General features: G+C 34.5%; 1 protein-coding gene across 4 annotated transcripts in view; it reads left to right on the forward strand.

Annotated features, from left to right (window-relative positions):
• The window catches only part of LOC112669637 (disintegrin and metalloproteinase domain-containing protein 20-like), a 161,477-nt gene extending 147,798 nt beyond the window's left edge, over nt 1-13,679 (forward strand). For 2 of the 4 annotated variants that reach the window (XR_004818550.2, XR_003142406.3), the window contains exons 3-4: nt 7,811-7,899; nt 12,209-13,679. The gene's annotated coding sequence lies outside the window, so the exon portion shown is untranslated. The remainder of the gene's footprint in view (nt 1-7,810; nt 7,900-12,208) is intronic. The other 2 variants (XR_003142405.3, XR_003142404.3) reach the window with 2 other exon arrangements.
• Nucleotides 13,680-15,862: the final 2,183 nt, after the last annotated feature.

Consider the following 15,862-nt stretch of genomic DNA (forward strand, 5'->3'; position numbering starts at 1 on the left):
CTGACTTATATTAGAGTGGATTCAAATGAGCACCTGGAAGGAACAACTTCTGATATTTAAAAGATTTGTGAAGATGCGAATTGAAAGGAAAAAAAATGTAGATCACTTCAAGTAATTTATAAATGAGTTGGTATTAAAGAAACTGTGGAGCCAAGAAAGATTTTAAGATGAGAGATATTACTGTTTACTTGAATGTTAATGTTAATGATCTAATAAGGAGGGGGAAAAAAACCTGATGATGCAAGAAAGAGAGGGAGAATCCTAGGAGTGCAGCCTTTGAAAGGATCTGTGATGAAATCAAGTGAATACAGGTAGTTCATCTGCAAGGACAGAAAAGAAAGCAGAAAAGGTATGGATGCCAATAGGTAGGCATATTGGTGAGAGAATGGAAATTCTCTGCTGTTCACTTGTATAATCTTAGTGATTACATTTAAGAAACAAAAACAAATAAGCAAGGAAAAGAGAGAGAGAAAGAGAGACCAAGGAACAGACTCTTAACTGTGGAGAACAAAGTGATAGTTTCCAGTGAGTAGGTGGGTGGGGGGATGGGTGAAAGAGGTGATGGGGATGAAGGAGTGCACTTGTTGTGATGAGCACTGAGTAACGTATAGAATTGTTGAATCACTACATTATACACCTGAAACTAATATATGTTAACTATACTGGAATTAAAAGTAAAAATTTTTAAAAATGAGTTAATCAGCCCTGAGTATGTGGAGAGAGGAGGTGCAAGGAATTTATGGACATATTCCTCAAGAAGATAATCAGACACAGCAGAACAGAGATATCAATGAAGAAAGCAGAGACAAGCATGAGGCCAAATACCAGGAAAAAGCCATCCAGTGAGAAAGAGACTGAAAAATCTCAGTTCTCACTAGATGATGAGGATAATGTACCTGGAATATAAACAACATTTGGGAAGTTTGCAATGGTTTTCATTTGAAATTTTTAGACTGCTGGAAATTTTAAATTTTCAAAGTATAAATTTGATATTTGAAACTTACATTAGGGGAGAAAATCCCTTTATCTTTGTTCGAAGTATACATATGATTAATTGTACCTGTTCAGTATTAAAAGCTATATTATACTGTAAATGTGGGGAAATCCATTTAGAAAATGTTAAACTTGAGGCACCTGATGGCTCAGTTGGTTGAGCAGCTGACTCTTGCTTTCAGCTCAGGCCATGATCTCAGGGTTGTGGGATTGAGCCCCATGTCTGGCTCTGAGTTCAGGGTGAAGTCTGTTTGAGATCCTCTTCCTCTGCCCCTCCTCCTGCTCAAGTGCTCTCTCTCTCTCTCTCTCTCTCAAGTAAATAAATAAAATAAAAAAATTTTTTAATGTTAAACTGCTTTTCCAGACATGATAGTTTGGCATCTTTTCTTTTTCTTTCTTTTCTATTGTGAAAAGATTACCACCATCTATTTGATTAATACGTGTTAGCATATTTTCAGTTACTGTCTGCATGTGAATGTGGAAATGATTAAAAATGTTGATTAAAAATATCTCTACTGTTTAAATCAACCTTTCCTCTTTTCCAATACTGTGGGTTTTGTGCATAGTTTTGCCAAACCTTGGTTTTACCTGGTTATTCATTTCTCAGTTGGTAGGTTTTGGAGAAGTAGAGTGTTTTTATGGTTATGGTAGATAAATGTTACCTCAAATAAAAAATATTTGCAGTTATATAAAAGACCAAAATCTTTTTAGTTTTATGTAGTCCTGTTTGTTTATATTTACTTCTGTTTTTTTTTCTTTTGTTGTCAAATCCAAAAAATCATAGCCAAAACTGATATAAAGAGGCTTGCTGCCTATGTTTACTTCCAGGAGTTTTATGTCTATGTGCAAGTCTTTGATACATTTTGAGTTAATTTTTGTGGACAGCATAAAATAGTCCAGTTTGGTTCTTTTGCATCTGGTTGTCCCACATTTCCAACAAATGTCTTGTAAACACTAAATTTTCCTCACTGTATATTCTTGGCTCTTTGTCAATAATTAATTTGCCATAAAGGTGAATTCTGGACTTATTTCTGGGCTCTCTATCCTGCTCCATTGATCTCTCTGTCTGTTTTTCTGCTAATACCATACTATTTTGATTATTGTAATTTGGTAATATATTCAAACCAGGAAGCATGATGCCTCCAGTTTTCTTCCTCCCCAAGATCACTTTGGATATTCAATGTGCATGGTATTGCCACATTGATATAGTTTTAAAATAAGTGAAAAAAATTTTATAAGTATATTCCTATACGGAAAACTTTTATAAAGAAATGAAACCTGGGAATACTAAACCCCAATTCAGGACAGTGTTTGGTTAAAAAATGTGGTAGAGAAAAGAAATCCAGTGTAGAATGATACATTAGAAGGTTAACTTTGTCCCTAATAGTGTTGTTTCTCTTTAACTCCATTAAAAAACACATCAAAGATGGAAATTATTTGGGAATTATCTTTAAAATTGAGAATGTAAATGACATAAACATTGAAAACTTACCATGATAATGTTAATAATAGTATTATAAATAGCGAAAATTATGAGAAACTAGGTAAAATTGTGTAAAGACACTAAATTACACATAATTTCTCAGTAAACTATATAAAATTAAAATTTGGTATTATAATAACTTGCATATTTTTAAATTTAGAAGATAATTTATTCGTTAATATCTTATTGGTATTATTAAAACTGTATTAAAATTTTGCTGATAATATGCACTTATAGACATTTTAGTAATACCTTCAATCACTATTTTGTTACGTTCAAGTAAATTTATGTTTAATATTTTTAATTAAAATTAAGTATAATTCCATATAAATTCTTTATTGTAAATCCATATGTCTTTCCCATTCTATTAGAATATATGAATAGACATAAGCATAGAGTGAAATTCACTTAAAACAAATAAATGCTACCTCTGGTGTTGGAATTTGAGAGTTACCTTTTCTGCTTTTCTATTGCTTAATTTTTTTATGAACATGAAATATTTTTAAAATGTTAGTCATTATTCTAAATTCTATTTTAAATTCAACATATAATTGCTGAAATCTGCACCTTTATTCTAAATGTTGTTTTAAATTCAACATATAATTGCTTAAAACAAAAACAGAAAATAGAACATAATAAAAAATTTAGACCTATAATATTTTGTGTTATGAATGCTTCTTCAAAAATACACATAATCAGGGTACTTGAGTTTTTGAAACATAAAAAGTAGGATCTATTATATTTGTGGATTCCATTATATATAAATTTTACATGTATGTATATAGGTGTTTATTTGTGTGTATGTATAGCCGCATAAAACACTATATAAATACATAAATATTTATATATATATTAATTTATATATCTACATATATAAATAAATATAAAATATTCAGCAGCATCCTAAAAACTATAAGGCAGACAAAAATGCCTGTAACTGCATCCATCTTTTAAATCAAAGAATAAATCCTGGAGCAATACTCTGAAAATACAACAAATAAAGTGTTCAAAATGGTTCAACTTTAAACTACTTTATAGAATGCCAGCTTCAGAGAAGCCTTGTCATCATTATAAGAACAACTTCAGCCAAACTATATAACAAATATGATATCTCAAACCAACCTTACCTCATGAATATAAAGGCTGAATAGCATTATTTGCACAATCTCGAAGAATTCCCACTAGATAACAAATGGACTATTCACGCTGCAGAAGCACCCTGTGGGTTTGCAAAAGCCTTCACAATGAATATTTTCCTTAGTGTGGGAAGAACAAGCCTGAGCAAGACCTTTAAATTCAACAAATGGCAAAAATGTATATTCTAGTTCACTGTTAATACAGGACATTTCCTGACTCATAATTTAAATTAGGCCTTCTTTTTACTTATTACATGTATATATATGGCTACAATTGTTTCTTTAATACTGAGTTCATTTCCTTCCACATCAAAGCTTTTTCCCTATTTATAAATTGGTTTCTGAGAAATTGCCTTCATTATTATGTGCGGGTCTCTAGGGGATATGTTCTGTGCTAAATTATATGTAAATATACGTGTATACCAAGGTGTGTGGAGATGACTCTACTGGTTCATTTCAGTCCAACAGTAGCACAACTGTGAATTGGTCTCTGTCCACAGACCACCTAGATGCCCACCCATTTTTAAGGATCTTAAACGTGTCTGAGGCTATTGAAAGGAATCTTCACCGTTGCTCTTATACCAAGGGTGAGAGTCCAAACACAATTATAGAGTTATGGGGAAGCATCCTTATTGCACATTAAGAGGTGCTATACTCCCTATTTTTGATAAAACTTCCATATGAGATGCCGACAAGAGGACAATTAACCGAGTTCCCTGGCACGGGCAATTTCAGGCACTAACTCAAACACTGGAGCAGTTAAGACATTGATAATAATTATGTGTTTGCCTTGCACTGTTGGTGGATGTCACTGAGCATTTCCCTGCTGATTCTGTTTGTGTTAACGTGGCTCTGGCAGGCACTGGGATTATCTCTGAGCCCCAACCACATGTGACCCTCTTCAAGTCTCCCCCACCTTTCCTCGTAATCATCCCCATCCTCATATATTTTTCTAAATGTTTCCATCTTTAATTTTGGCTTCAATTTTGAGATCCACAAGCCAAAGTTTTATAAATCTTGCTCCCAATTTCCTCTGTGATCATTCTATCTTTGGGAGTTTGGATAACCCCTCAACCAATCTGTTATATATTTGTTCAGAAAAAAAAAAGTTAATGTACAAAATATTTTAACACCATTTACAGTCCATAAAGTAAGCCATCCTTCATGTTCAGTAAGAACACCTTGTTCTTTCTACATGTGTCTTTAATATCTGTAACTCAAGGGGCACCTGGGTGGCACAGTCAGTTATATGTCTTTCTATTGACTTCTGCTCAGTTGGTGATGTCAAGCCTGGAATTGCCTGGAGTAGGGCTCCATGCTCAGTGTGGACTCTGTTCCTTTCCCTCTCTCTTGGCCCTACCCTCATTTCTGAGCTTGTTCTCTGTCTCTCACTCAAATAAATAATTCTTTTTTTTAAGATTTTATTTATTTATTCATGAGAGACACAGAAAAAGAGAGCAAAGACAAAGGCAGAGGGAGAAGCAGGCTCCATGCAGGGAGCCTGATGCAGGACTCAATCCCAGGTCTCCAGGATCACGCCCTGGGCCAAAGGCAGGCATTAAACCATTGAGCCACCCAGGGATCTCCCCTTACTCAAATAAATATATAAATCTTTTAAAAAATAATATCTGTATCTCAATATAGGAAGTAATACACAGAAATCTCTTTTCTGAAGAGTAGGGTATTTCATTGATATTTAAAGGTAATCAGTTGGTGATTTCACTTGCAATAAACATTAGATGATCCTGGGTAATAACCATACAAATGGTATCTGTATACAGTTTTGCTCCCTTTAAACACTTCCCCACACTGTACCCAGACAGTTTTTTTCTGAAATACAAATTTGTTCTTACTGGCCCTTCCTTTTGCTCTTATGATTTTTTTAAGATTTTATTTATTTATTCATGAGAGACACAAAGAGAGAGGCAGAGACATAGGCAGAGGGAGAAGCAGGTTCCCAGAACCCCAGGATCCAAAGGCAGATGCTCAACCATTGACACCCAGGTGTCCCTGCTCTTAGGATTTTGACCCAACTAACTATTTATATGACCTAAAATGTCTCACAAGGTGTTTCTCCTGACTCCCTCACCAACTTCATCCTACACTCTATCCTGTGACTCTCTGACCTCCACCTGTATGAGACTACATCATAAGACCTATTGTTACTGGGCTATTATAAGTGCTGGTTCTCCCCGACTGAAACACTTCCCAAACCCACCCACTCTCACCACCTCTTCTCACTTTTTTGGCACTGTTGGCAAGGTAGACAAGAAATATCTGTGATGTGTAATTTATAAGGCAGGTGGACAAAATTGACATTATATGCAACTATCTCCAGGATCAAAAGGCTAGATGGTGGACTTGAACTCTAAGTTCTATAGAAGCATTTCCACCAACTACAAATTTGCCAAGGCAGGAGCCAATGAATGCTCCCCATTCCTTTCTCAGAATGAGATGGGCATATCCACATATATGTTGCTTTTAAGTATATAAATATATGTATTATACATGCATATGTGTATACACATAACATATGTACATATATATACACAGATATGTATTTATATACAAAGGTAACTACTGTAAAAGTACAAAAATTACTTGAAAATCAGAAACTGTTGTCACTTAACTTCAGTAAGTACCAATACTGCATTAGAAGGACCAATCTGCCAACATGATACCTATGTAACATATACATTATTAATGAAAAAGCTTTTAATATAGAAATTCAATGCTCTCTTCCAGGAAAAAAAGATAGGGAAAAAAAAAACAGACTTTCTAAAAAATCTCATTTCATTTAGGGCTATTGACATTTAGCCAAAAGATATGCTCCTACACTGAAAAAAAATGAAACATTTTAATAGTGCAAAGCTATCTGTATCATTTTAATAATTGCATTACTCAATAAATCTAAGAAAGCTAAAAGAGAATAAATTCAAATATAGTATTTATTTAATAAAAAAAACTAGCTTTCAGAGAGAATACTGAATCATTATAAAGCTTGCAAGCAGATCCATGAATTTGAAAGTAATATCTCTGTAAAGAATAAATAACATATTGAAATTTTTTAAATGCCAGTGCCTTTTACTTTCCTATGTTGCTTACAGAGCATTTTTTAATGTAATTATCATCAACTTCTGATTTAATTTGTCGCTTTCATCTCTCCTGACCATGCCATCACTTAAACTCATATGTATTTTACAATTAATTTTTTTTCTCTTGGCCTCAATAGGACTGGTATCTGCAACGATCTAGTCTTTTTAACAGTTTTGACCATACTGGTTGAACATTTCTTATAAATTACTAACCATCTGGATTCAAGATGAGGTATTAATAATGTTATGCTTCGGTAATAGAAGCATACTTTACCATATCTGAGTTGGTTTTTAAACACATATTTAGGGACGCCTGGGTGGCTCAGTAGTTGAGCGTCTGCGTTTGGCTCAGGGTATGACCCTGGGGTCCTAGGATCGAGTCCCACATCAGACTCTGCCAGGGAGCAGGCTCCCTCTCCCTCTGCCTATGTCTCTGCCTCTCTCCCTCTCTAGGTCTCTCATGAATGAATAAACAAATCTTAAAAACAACAACAAAAAAACCCCCACATATTTAGCCAAAATAGCAAAGTGCATACAAATCAAATCAAAATCAAAATACCAAAACACATGCAAATTAATGTTGTTGAAAAAAATATCAAGTGGAAAAAACAGGAAGTAATTAAAACACATGGAGTAAGATTTTAAGTGATTGTAGAGAGATTTACTTCTAGAACACTGCTGGTTAATCACTTTCATACATGGTTTGGACATCCAAATTCTGATTTTAAAATGTTATTTATTTATTTGAGAGAGAGAGTGCACATGCATTGATGGCAGGCCAAGTGTAGTGGGCAGAGGGAGAGGGAGAAGCAGGCTTCCCCCAGAGCAGGGAGCCCCACATGGGGCTCAATTCCAGGACTCTGGAATCAAGACCTGAGGAGAAGGCAAATGCTCAATGGCTGAGCCACTCAGGAGCCCCTCAAATTCTATTTTTATCCAATAAATTTTACTTCATAGACTCCAAATATTTTTAAATTATTATAATTAAGTACAAGTAAATCTGGGTCTTTTTGTTGATTTATCAGTATTACTAAATTTAAAACTTGTTTATATATTTAAACTCTTCATTTCAGTATTGAAATGTGCTTTTCCTTTTCCTTCAGACCTTGACCTTCTGACATTTCACAGAGTTTCAGACCTTTGTCACCCACAGAATCCCAAGGGACGGCCACTACTGTCTCCTCTCTCCCCTGTAAGTGAATTAAACATATTCTTAAAAGGATATTTTAGTTCTTGTCTTAGAAGGATTTTTTAAATATGTGTTTAAGCCCCAGGACAACTGATTTCCAGAAAACTTGTTGCTTCAAGACTTATAAAGATAAAGGATTAGACCCTTAAATCTACAATTTCGAAATCTGCATGTAATAAGCCATTTGACAGGAGTAAGAAGATCTGATACATCACTCCAGCTCTACATAGTATCTTATGTGGTAGCTTAGGTCAAGTATTCTATACTCTGAGCTTTAAAACAGAGTTGAAGGGTGCCTGGAGGCCTCAGTCAATAGAGCATATAACTCTTGATCTTGGGGTTGTGTGTTTGAACCCCACATTGGGTGTAGAGATTGCTTAAAAATGAAATCTTTAAAAAAGAAAATGAGTTGACGATCCTTGAGACACTGTTCTTTGTTCCTCTTGAAAATGATATAATATATAATGGGATAAAGCAAATAGATGTGTCTTATTGTGATAAAATGGATAAAAAGGGACAAGCTAGGTTAAAAATCATCTTTTAAAGTTTATAACCTATAGTCCCCACATTATCTGGAAGAAAACCCCAACATACTATGAGGTTTTATGAAGATTCCTGCCTCATTAAGTGGCCATACTCTGCTTTATGAGCTGCTGCTAACTTGGCCAGAGGCAAATGGATCAAAGTCCAAGGGAACTCAAATAAAGTGGATCCTCTAAATATGAAACACGGAGATTTTCACAGGTAATATAGAAGCACAGAAGTAAACAGACACAGAAGTGGGACATAATAAACAGAATTAGGTCACATTTCAAGAGTCAATGGAAAAATAAGGTGAACTCTGTGATATTAAAGGCTGTGCTGGGCTTGCATTCAAATTTTTATATTTGCTAGACAGCAAAAGTTGTTTCTAACCTGACACTATTCTGAAAGAAAAGAAATGGTATTTTGGATTTAAGATTTAAAAACAACTATGTGAAATAAAATGGCTCCATTTCAAAAGAAAATTGTTGATTGGCAGTGCACTCACGTCAGAGATTAGAGCTTTCTTCTTTAGTCACAATGGTTTCTTCAGGGTGGCAGAGATTAATTCTTTTTCTATGACAATCCATTAGTGTTAGGATGAAAAATTGCAAGTATACTCAAATCATGCATCTTCACCAAAACAGTTCATTATAGAGAATTTCAAGTTAATTCTTTAACTGGCCTTATTTCACCCCTCAGTGATTCCTATTCCCAAAAACTTGGCGAACCCATTCAATGTGAGACCTCATCAATTAGCACAGAATACTACATGAGGATATTTGGTGTTGAGAACTTGGAAATCAATAAAATAAATTCCAAGTTTCTATTGATACTAGAAATAATAATATAAGCATACAGTATGCTTATGCTGGGATGCTTGTAAGTTTAAATTAGTTTCTTTCCCAGAGTTAACTCTTAAGAAATATTTACATTCTCTAGCACTTTGTTTTCTATTTTTGACAAAATCAGTCATCAAGGACATTGGCATCCACTGAAGATTTTGTTTACAAATAGTTCGTGGTGTTTAAGTACCTCTGCTGCATAAATATGAGACAATCTTAACATATTCTTTTTATAACACCACAGATATTTCTCAATCTTTAAGCCTCTTGCCTCTCTCCAATCTGTCCAGTGGAGCTGAATTCCAACACAAGAATCCATAGTTTAATCAAAATAATTGGGTTTTGGGGGTGCCTGGGTGGCTCAGTCGGTTAAGCGTCTGTCTTTGGCTCAGGTCATGATCTTGGGGTCCTGGGATCCAGCCCCACATCGGGCTTGCTACTCAGCAGACAGTCTGCTTCTCCCCCAGCTCGTGCTCGCTCATTCTCTCTTTCCGTATCTCTCTCAATAAATGAATAAAATCTTAAAAAAAAAAAAAATTGGATTCCTGTCACAAATGGGTAATTCTGCCAAGAGTACACAAAGCAAAAGATATTACTGAATGTAACATATCACTAAAGGGCACAATTAGAAAGAAATAATTGTATTTTAAAAATGGGATACTCATGTTTCTCATAAACTCAGAAGTGCTCTGGTTTGTGACAACAAAGAGAAGCCCCAGATCAATATCTGCATATCAATATCTGATATGCAGATATTCCTGCATATCAAGGATGTCTCATCAAGTACCAAATTTTTCTGTTCTCATTTGCAACTATCCAGAAAATGTAAATATACAGGTAACTTAAAAAAGTATTTATAAAACCCAGAAATTTGGAAAAATCTCTTACCACAGAATACTATTTTTTTTATTAGGCACAGCTTCTACAATAACATAATATTGTTTAATCCCACACGATAATTTTTTATCCTTATATCTTTCCTAATATTTGTAAAAGGTAGAAAGATGAAGCACAGCTATAAAAATACCTCAATCCCACTAATGTGATAGACCCATGGTGGAATGTCCCTCCTCATCAAATCAGTATAATTATCTTAATATAATCAACAGAGGGTTTTTTCCATATGTTTAATAGAGGTTTCATTTTATAACTCCTTTCCCACTTTATAATTTCTGCCTGAATTTAAAAAAATAATCTATTTATTTTAAAGAAACTAATGCTCTCTTGAAGGAAAGTTGGTTGGATCTCATTGGCAAGCATATGAAATTTATTCAATTCTTACACATCTCATCTCTCCTAGAGAAGTAATAGTAAGCTTCTAATTTCAAAAATGTCCTTTTCTTATGAGATTCTTGCTTTCATGCTGAATACCTTTGGTCTTTTGAGGTTTAGTTGTAAATCCACAAATGAAAATAACAAAAAGTAGCTCATAATGGGATTTTATGTCATTTTGTGTTCTTATGTCCATTTTTGTCCTTCTAGAAATGACTATTCGATGAACATATATGAATGAAGAAACTAGGTGAACATAAATTTCCCACTGCTGAATGCTACGTGGTGTTCTAGATATATTTAGTTAAGAAGATATTCACCCAAAGATTCTCTTAATTTGAATTTGTTGTTTTCAGTTCGGAAGATATGCTCTTTGCCACCCTGGTTTAAACATGGTTCTAACTTTCTGAAAGCATACAAAATATTTCAGGAGTAAATGACATTTACTTCTAACTGTTTCGTGCTGCAAGAATAGCTGTAATTATTTCTTCTTTGGTAGTTCAAAACCCTATCAACAGCTGGCTGAAAAAAAAATCAATTACATCTTGATTTCAACTTTTCATCTTGGTATTCATTTATATAAATTACATTTCAAAAGAATATGCTTGTAATAAAAAAATGCCAGTGTCTAGATTTATTCTTTAGCTGATGGCTAATTAAATAAAACAAAGTTAATATTCACATATATTCATCAGTAAGGAAGAAAAAAGAATTAGAAAGCAGTCCCAGAGGAGAAGGCATGATCCTATAGACATGGGCATCAGCTCTGCACTACATAGCTGCTTAATGTCTAGCAAGAATATTCTTTCTGGCATATTCACTCACTTTTAAACAAAGTCAGGATGGGTTACATCCTCCCAAAACACCACTTCTAGTCTAATATTCAATATATTTTAAGTCAGGAAATTAAAGAGCATAAACCCAATTTGAACACTCTGGAAACGTACTTATAATGTGAGCCTAAACACCTGATCCACTGTGGATGATTCAATTTATATAGAGTGGAAGGAAAATGTCCCAGTAACTTTTCAGGCATGGTCATGCATTGATTAGTTCAAGGGTTTCATGCAGCGCATTGAAGAAATGGAAAGAGGCAATATTGCTAGTGGTGGAATTCTGTAAGAACCTTCCATAAGTCCTTCCTGACTAAACAGGCTGTGTTATACATAGCTAGTTTAAAATAAATCCATGTTTTCAGTGTGGAGTCCATGATCAGCAAGGCCCAGACAGGTAGCTTAGGGGCTGAGCCTCCAAGTGAGTATACATACCTAACTTTGGCATCTTGCTGCTTACTTCTCGTCCTCAGAGAAAAGATTTGAGCTTTCAATATGTTTGAAAATTGTAGCATCCTGAGACAGAGACCTTGTTCTCATACATTTTGATATTTCTCCAAGATTTTAGAAGGTCCACCCCAACACAAGTAATTCCAAGCTTTTTGAGTCAGCTGTCCACTAAAATTTCCTAGCCTTCTTCTGCTGGGTAAAGTTGTGTCTGCAAAGCAGCTACTCTGACAGTCTTTACTTCTCTATCCCTCTCTCTGGGGAATTCCACGACGGCCATATTACTAATTCCGGCCAGTAGCACTGCAAATGGAAGTTGCATTTTGCACCTCGAGGCTGATATGGTTAAGAAGAGTATTTGCCTTACCCATCCTCTCTCTTTCCGTTTTCTAGCTAAGAGCAAAGGACTCCAATGTGCTAGGAGATGGCAAAATCACAAAAGAAAAAGAAGGTGGTTTTCTGAATCACCACGTGGATGGCAGACCTGACACAGCCCAGCAGATTGCCACATGCGGGAGGAATTAATTGTGTGTTATGTCATGGAGACGCAGACTGGTGATTTTTATAGCATTTAGATTTTCTTGAATCAAACACGATAGGCAAAGACACTTGAAGACAGGCTTTTCATATTTAGGTAAATTATTAAAAGAAACCCCAACTGATGTTTATCTTCATTCTGTAAATAACTTATTCTGTAGAGACCTTTCTTCTATTTGATGTGAATTAAAGAATTTAAAAAAAAACAACCCCTTAACTTATCTTGATATACATCTACTATTATACTTCATTTTTGTCTGCATTGCTTAATTTGTTATGTCCAGTGCTAAGTCAAGACACTTTGAACAAAGATGAAAATAACTGAAAAACCCATCCTTCATCCCTGGGAAGTCTACCCTGAGGTAGTCAGTTTTCTACCTATACAGTTAATGACCTCTGATTCATAGAATGTTGCTGGAGAATTGCTACAGTATCTCTAGGGAAATTTCTGATGAGGAACAGGAAAATCTGTGTTTATGAAAATGAGTATTTTTCTTAACTTATTATCACATCTCAAAACAAGATACAAGTGTTATACAGACAAGCATTGCAGGAAATGCCTTTTTTAAAATTTTGGGCTATATAATTAAAAAACTCCTTCAGGGACATCTTCCAAGTCATTAATTGAATAACAACAAAAATCTCAGTTTTAAAATGATTTGACCTTCAGTTATATGTCTGTTGTAATTCCTACCAGTTCCATGATATGTGGCTGTGTTTTTCACTCTTTTATAATGCTAGCATTCCACAGATGCTATTTTCGGATACAAAGCACAGCTGTCCATTATCATTAACATTTCATCCAAATGCACAAAGATATGAATTGTGGGAAAGGCTTTTACAAAATTGAGACTTTTTTTCAATCTTAACATCTATGAAGTTTCAACCTTAGTGGCTCCAAAACAATAATAACTTTATAATTGTTGGAATTTCCTTGTGAACCAAGGAGAAATCAAAATTTCAAAATATGGGTAAACCATTCTCTCTACCAATATTTAAGAATTCATTTGAATATGTGTTTAGTGACCACTTTTCAAGATTGAGATGTCCAAGTAGAATACAGAATTCAAAAGCATAACTTTAGTTGCTAGTCTTCTTGTTGGGATATTGCCAAATAAAACAATAAACTTAAATGCACTTGTAAACACATTTACATTGAATGGGTCAACTGGTTGAACATTCCTAAGTATTACTATGTGTAATTGCTGTATTGTGTTTAAAAGCATAGAATCCTCCTAAAAATGTGCCATAATATTTAAATATTGTATTAGAAGAAATACATATAAAAATTGTTTAATGTGCCATTGGATTTACTGTATTTACTGAATATACATACTGTAAATTCTACTCCCTCTGCATGAAATGTTTTCATTTTCTACTGCTTTATCAATCAAAATATACCAGATTTTTTACCATCTAGTATTTATCTCTGAATTAAAATTGAGATTCATCTACTTCCTTCTATGGTAGTGTTTAAGTTCCCACAACTTAGATCCTCTTGCACTTGACTCCACATCTTGTGACTGGTCTGGAAAATGCTAAGGGAGGTATAAATTTTAAACTGTCTCTGTATTTTCAGCCCAGCTAGCCATGTACACTGGCTTCTGTATTGTTCTGTGTGAGCAAACCAACACTTCGGACACCAGATCCCACAAGATCTTCATTCTGTCCCTTCTGTATGAACCCAGTCTTGTATGGCCAGTGATCCCATATGACTGGGCTTTGGGTCCTCCCATGTAAACTCTAGTTTCTACATGTGGGACTTTGCTACATGATACCAAAATCTCTTAAATACTACCAACTACTGGTATCTCAAACATGATCTCCCTTGGTATTAGGTGGCTGAAGCTCAGCAAACCATCTGAGAACAAAAGATGAGATCAGGAGAATTGCAGAGAGCTTGGCCCTGACACTCCTGACCTGGTACATCAGCACCACAACTGTCTAACCTCAAACATCTCCTCATATGTGAGAATAAGCCTGATATGTTAGGCTATCATCCTCCTGCATCTGTTGCTGATAGCTAGGCACTACTATCATCAAACACAGTCCTAGAACATCTTGCTTTCCTCTGAAAACTGACATTTTCTCCCTTTTGCTAATCAGAGCAAAGCACTTAACCTCTTGCTCTGGCTGCCAGAAGTCTTAGTTCCAGATTTTCTTCTTAATCACAGCAATTGTGGCGATGACCTTTGGTGCTGAATCACGTTCTCTTATGCACTCTTAACTATTTTTCTCCTCTTGTTTCCATTATTATTCTTTCTTTCTGAAAACTCTCTATAACCTTCTTTGAAAACAGAAGACTTATGGATTTAATTTTCAATGGACTTATTTGCATTTCATTGTAAGAACGATATAAAATCACCCAAATGTGTAACTCTATCTTTTTTCTGGTTAACCCTCTTATTGGTCTTAATGGCAGGTGCCATTAATAATTAAACTAAAGAACTATATCAAGGACATATGCTTCACCAGGACCTGTTTCTGGAAGAGGGAGCTAAATAAGACATGTAGAGCCCTAATGCTTTTACAGTTTATAGGATCAAGTACAACTTATAAATAATTTGGTTAGTGACTTCATTTTTATCAGTAAGAACAATTAAGTGAATAATTAAACTGAGATCTAAGACAAGGTTACTTTAAATTGACTCTGACTATCAAATACTTGAAAAATAAAAATGAAAGCTTTTTATTTTTTTGCCAAAGACTTCAGAAGATAGAGCATTCACTTTTATCATGATTTTTTCTTTTATCTTAATTTCACTTTTGTCTCATCAATGCTAATGATTTTGGTATAGCATCAGTGAACTCACATCTTTGTTAATATTCAGTGCCATTTGATTCCAAAGATAAAAATTGAGAACTGTACTTACTGAAATTCATTTTAAGAGAACTATCTGAACTGGTGATCTATACAGAGACAGCATTTTCTGCCTACTTTGTTATTTGAAATGTACCCATGAAGTCAGAATATACCTAAAGGGAAAATTTGTTCTCCAGAGTAATAAAATGTTATATTTGAAAATAGGGCAGTAAATATAAACTGAATAAATGCACAAATAAAAATGCAGTGTTATTAGGAAAAATTAAACAAAACATAGCAGTTAATCCAGAATCCAAATAAGCAGATAATATAAAGGGCCAGAGGTTGTATCTTAACTTTAACCTGTGTAATGATAATATTGATAAGTATGCTATCAGTATAATGCAGAGTCCTTGGATTTCTTTGGATTTATCAAACCGAAATTAAGTTAAATTGAGCTCTTTAACAAGTAGTGAGAAGCATTTCTTAAGAAGTTCCAAAAATTTAATTTTTTTTTGAAAATCAGTAATTCGTGTCACAAATACTTTTCAGCAAACCAGAATATCAGTTCTAGAAACCATCATCTTTTTTTCTTTCTTTTTTTAAGTTTACAGTAAGGGGGGCACCTGGGTGGCTCAGTTGGTTAAACATCAACACTTGGTTTTGCCTCAGGTCATCTAGGCAAATCCTAGGACCCAACCCTCAGT

This window comes from Canis lupus, chromosome 25, assembly GCF_003254725.2.
Source record: "Canis lupus dingo isolate Sandy chromosome 25, ASM325472v2, whole genome shotgun sequence".
Lineage (NCBI taxonomy): Eukaryota > Metazoa > Chordata > Mammalia > Carnivora > Canidae > Canis > Canis lupus.